We start from the raw sequence: 5936 nt of genomic DNA, 5'->3' as shown, positions 1-5936 counted from the left end.
CAGAAACTGTGAATCTGACAGAAAGGGAGGGTTTCCAATGTGTTCCTTTTAAACTACACTTAGCTGCTGCTTGTGGCTCTTAAATCGACATTCTTTCTGGCTTCCTTGAAGGGAACAATCAGATAGACTGTAGGTGGTCTTGCTTAGACATTTGAAGCTTTATTCTTAGACAAATACTGCCAGGATATCCTTTGATTCCTGAGAGCAGCCAGAAACTTTCAAGGTTGTGTGTGTGTGTGTGTGTGTGTGTGTGTGTGTGTGTGTGTGTGTGTGTGTCTATGTGTGTTTGCATGCATGTGAACAAATATGTGTGCATGTGAAGGTAAGTATATGTGCCTGGGTGTGTGTGTACATATGTATGTATGAATGTGTGTCGGAAAATTTGACTCACAGGGAGAGATGGAACTGGATTTTGCAGAATCTTAAGAACAACACAAGGACATTTGGACTCAATCCCAAAGTTAGTAATGGCCACTGAACATTTGTGAACAGAGAAAATAACAGGCTTAACATATGTTCAAGATTGTTGCTCTGACTGTGGCTTTTATAGAGAAAAAAATCTATGAGGGATCCAGAAACAAAGTACTCAGGTGAGTTGGGACAGAAATACAGACAAATGGAGGACTACGTATTCCAGAACTACTATTTATGTGTTGAATTTACAATATCTGGTGGTGGACCAGTTTTGTAAGGTAAGAAGGGAGCCAAAGATGATTCCAAGTCCTCTTTCTAAAAAAAATAAAAAGAGATGAAAAGAGTCCATCAAAGCATGTCTTGTTCTCTTGCTCATATTCACAGGGAGCTACAAAAAGATTTATAAAATGATTTATTACATACATTAATGATTATTAACCTCATCAAGCAATGGTTTTTGAGCCAAACATAAGATATTTCATTTTATCCTCATGACTCTCCATGAGGAATATGCTATCATCATTCCCTTTTTCAGATTAAGACAATGAGGCACAGATAGGCTGTTATTTCCCTAAGATCACCCAGTTCAGACTTAGAAGAGTCTTTGCAAGACCTAGTTTGTTCTCTCTCTTTTTCTTATTATCTCACATTGTTATGATGATTGTTATGAACTGAATTTTGTCCCCTCCAGAATTCATATGTTGAAATGAGTTTTTAAAAGTAGAGACAATCTAAGAAGACTGGTGTCCTTATAAGAAGAGGAAGAGACACAAGACCTCTCTCTCCAATACATGCACAAAAGAAAAGCCATGTGAAGGCACAGTAAGAAAGTGACTGTCTACATGTCAGGAAGAAGCCTCTCAGTAGGAACCAAATGGGCTGGCACCTTGATCTGGGACTTCCTAGCCTCTGGAACTGTGAGAAAATTAATTTCTATTGTTCAAACCACCCAGTCTGTGGTATTGTGTTATGGTAGCATAAGCTGACAAATACAGTGACTTCCATTAGCTAAAATGAAAGAGAACCCAGTGAACTTAGAGACTCCTTTTAAACCTAAAACAGTTTTGCTTATTGAAAGATAGGAAATTCACTTAAAAGATTTTTAAAAGTCCAGTTTCTTAGAAATTATGCGTCAATCAAGGCTAGTAGGGGAGAACTTTACAATTAGAAGTTTTTATTTTTCTTTTTGAAGTGACTGGTATTGCCAATTTTTAATGTTATGCTCTTAAACCCAAATCTTCCCCTTTCATTTTTTCTAACAGACAAATTTAAGCTGGGAAGGAAATTGGAAGGAAGAAGTCATTGCGGTTAAGCACTGAGAATTTTCCCAAGTGTAATTCAGTCTGTAAATTGCTTTTGTAAATTAGATTCATTGGAAAACTTTCCCTAAGATGTAAATAAAATGCTGTATTTTAAAGGATACTTACATGATATTGAATCTACTTAACTTCAGAGTGTACTGTGATCCAAAGGGCCTAGTTTTCTTCATAAAGGATATTGTAGGTTCTGAAATGTCAACTAGAAAAATCATTGTATGATTAGAATATAGTTTCCAATTCTTGTACAGTGAAAAGCATCTTTTTTTTTTTTTTTTTTTGAGTTGGAGTCTCACTCTGTCACCCAGACTGGAGTGCAGTGGCCGCTCCCAGCCACCGCAGCCTCAACCTGCTGGGCTCCGGCGATTCTTCCACCTCAGCCTTCCAAGTAGCTGGAACTACAGGTACATGCTATCACACCTGGCTAATTTTTTGATTTATTGTAGAGATGAGATCTCACCAAGTTGCCCAAAGGGGTCTCGAACCCGCAGGCTCAGGCAATCCACTCACCTCAGCCTCCCAAGGTGCGGAATTACAGGATGAATCACCAAGCCTGGATGAAAAGCATCTTAATAAATTCAGTTAAAAAATCACTTTAGAAATGTCAAATGCATTTCAGAAGTCCCTTTTCATATATGAAAAATAATATGAAAAACAAAATATGTGAAGAAGCAACCAAGAGGGAAAAATGCTATACAGGGTGTTTCTGGGCATTTTTACCTTCTCCATAACTGCAGACATATGAAGAAAGCTCTGACTTTGACAGTACCTGCCAGGGTGAAAACTGGGCACATACTCAACATTCACAGCATCATGCATCTGCCTCTTTTCCCTTACACTCTTTGAGGTTAGTGAAGTTCATGATATTGTACACATAATGATGGCCCTATTGTGCACTGATTTCTGATTTATTCAATCAGTATTCACTGAGAGCTGGGGACACAATACTGAACAAACAGATAGGGGTGACCCACAAAGTCTTCACAGCCAAATCTCCATGCATTCTCATGAATCCCACAAAATTTATATGAAGTGGCTTTTACCACCTGATCTTTAGAGGTGAGAAAATTAAAACTTGAGCAGATTAAGTGACTTGCTCATGACTCCATGGCTGGTTGTCAGGTCATACTCCCAGCGGGGGCCTCCAGAATGTGGGGTCAGGCATGCCAGGGTGTGAGTGTCTAGTGTGTGATCCGCGAGAAAGATGCAAAGAATTGCACAGAAGTTAGATTTGGAAATATAGTTTATTTAAAAACTAAATTATAAAAGGGGAGGAGAGAGAGAGAGTGGGAGGGGGGAGAGAGAGAAAGAGTGGGGGGGAAGAGAGAGAGGAGATTCACCTCCCCAAGGTAGGGAAGGGGCCAAAGCTTATGAAAACATGGCTTGGCCGTAGCACATGGACACAGCATAGTTTAGCAAGGCAATGGTGATTGGTTGCTTGTGGTTGAGTCCTTTTAATCCTTCTCCTTGATGAGGGAAGGTCATTAAAGTGATTGGGTGGTGGTCTGCTCTGTGTCATCATCATGAAGGGGCAGGTAAGTGCAGGTACTGATGTCAGGTGATGGACAGGAGGCACACGAGTGAGTTAGTCCCATAATTGCTGCCATGGTGGTGGGCTAGATGGGAGGAGACAAGGGGAGGGGTTTTTCCTGCAAGAGACCTGTCAGACGTTTCCAACCCACAAGCTCCTTAGCAAAAAAGTGGTCTTATTATCTTTTCTAAGACTTTGGTCAGCTAGGGAGTGATCTTTGGCCTTCTGCCTTCAACAAAGAAACTGAAGGTTTCCCAAAGATTATTATGCTAAACCATGAATTGAAAGGTTGAGTTGTCCTTGTCTTGCATCTGATGGAGGTCTGCTGAGGCAGTAGGGTAGGCTGCCAGCTTGTCCTGCAGTAAAAATGTCTGAATGCTTCCTAAAACCTGCCTATTAGAAATTTATCTACCTATGTCTAACCTGTGCTAGATTCAAAGTATGTCTGTCTAAGCAAAAATGGCTATGCTGAGGCAAAATGTGAATTAAGTTTATTCTAAGTTTCTCAGGGTCCCTCCTTTCACTGTTAATGGTAAAGCTGGATTTAGCTTCCCAATCTCATCCCAGTTGCATTCCCTCAAACTGGTTCCCCAGGGCTTAGTGACATATTCCCAGAATTTATTTTATTTTTATTTTTGGAGACAGGGTCTTACTCTGTCTTTGTCACTTAGGTTGGAGTACAGTGGTGCAATCATAGCTCACTGCAGTCTCAAACTCTTGAGCTCAAGTGGTCCTCCTGCCTCAGCCATCTGAGTAGTTGGGACTACAGGCATGTGCCACTATGCCCAGCTAATTTTTTAATTTTGTGTAGAGATAGGGTCTTGCTATGTTGCCCAGGCTGGTCTTGAACTCCTAGCCTTAAGTAATCCTCCTGCTCCCAAAGCACTGGGATTACAGGAATGAGCCACTGCACCCAGCCCTCCTAGGAATTTATTGTGAGAGTCTTAAATGTCCACATAAGTGTGAAGAGGTTAAGTAAGAAAGAAATGGGTAAGACTCTTGAGCTTCTATACAGAGTTGCCAGATTCCCTTTTCCATCTCCCTATAATCTTTAACTTTTGAAAAATGTAGATGGAAAATTATGACAGCTATTTCCTGCATTTTCTGATTGCAAATTGTTAGCTAAGTTGATCAAAGTTTAACCTTTCTTTTTGGGGGGAAGTTGGGGGCGTAGTTCCCCTGCTGTGTTTCCCTAAGCACACCCTTTGTCATCATATGGTGATGCAGCTCCCAACACTACTCACTTCTGGAAGCTGATACTTATCAAATTTCCACCATATTTGGAGCCCTGCCCCCCACTTTACCTCTGCAGTTTTCATCATCAATTCATATAATTGGACATTATGACGAGGAAGCAGCTAACATCATTCATTCTCTTACTCAGAAGCCTATATTCAATGTCAGATTTTTTTTAACCTTTCCCTCTTCTGTTTATTTCTCTCACATTTTATTGAGTGCCCACCATGTGTCTAGTAATTTACCATACACAAGATATATATTAAAAACACAGCTTCTGCTCTGTAGCATCTCAGAGTTCAGGCAAACAAAGCAGAGAAGATACTAAAACAAAAATACATTTTTAAAAATGTGATAAGGGACACGAAAGGGGTATGTATAGAGTGCTATGGAAACAAGGAGGAGTGAAGACAAATCTGGCCCTGGGGATTGGTGGAGTGGGGTGGGGGGAGACTCTTCTGCAGAGGAGAAGACCTCTGAGCTGACTCTTATAACACAACCAAGTGATGGCCATCATGATTAAAGAAGACGTATTCTAGGCAGATAATGGCAAGGGCAACAGCCCAGGAGCACAGGAGAGTGATGAATATCCAGGATTCCGCAAATAATGATAAATAGGCACATTTTTGTGCCATTATTTTTGTGCATAGTACTGTGCTAAGTGTCTTGCATGCATTATTTAACTGAATTATCATCTAACCCCTGTATAGAAGGTATCATTTTTATTTCTATGTGAGAGAGTTGAGAAAAATAAAAGTTAAGTAATACGCCTTATTATTATCCAAAGATAAGAAGCTAGGCTGGGATTTGAGCCCCAGTCCTTTGACTATCACAATTTGTCTGCTTAACCACTCCATGACACTCCAGTAATTCTATGTGGCTAGAATATTGAGGCTGGGGAGGAGGTAGGGAGTGAATGGCAAGAGATGACACAGTAAAGGTGATTTTATTTTAAAGGCTCCAGTGAATCTCTGAAAAATTTTTAGCAGGTATGTGCTATGCTTAGATGTGCATTTCAGAAACCTCACTCTGTGGAAAGTATGAAGTATAGATTAGAAGGAAGTCAGATTGATGACAGGGAAACTAGGCAGGCAGCTGTGGCAGCTGACAGTTTTTTGTTTTGTTTTGTTGTTTTTGGTCTCATACAGTAGTGATAAGGATGGAGAGGAGAGGGTCAATTCCAAAGATAACCCTTGCACTAATTAGATAGAGGGGAGGATGGGATAAAGGTAGGGTGAGGGACTTTAAAGAAAGGAGTCTAAGATTATTTCTAGGTTTCTCTTTTGTATGAGAGAGATATGGAGCATAAATTAATTTGGAAAAAATGATGAATTCCTTTGTAGAAAGGCTCAATTCAAAATGCCTAAGAAACATCCATAAGGAGATGTGTACCAGTCAGGCTGAGATATGAACTACATAGTCATCAACATTTTAAATAA

Source organism: Carlito syrichta, unplaced genomic scaffold (genome assembly GCF_000164805.1).
Source record: "Carlito syrichta isolate Samal-C Ts95f unplaced genomic scaffold, Tarsius_syrichta-2.0.1 Scaffold314390, whole genome shotgun sequence".
Classification (NCBI taxonomy): Eukaryota; Metazoa; Chordata; class Mammalia; order Primates; family Tarsiidae; genus Carlito; species Carlito syrichta.
This window is presented reverse-complemented; position numbering follows the sequence as displayed.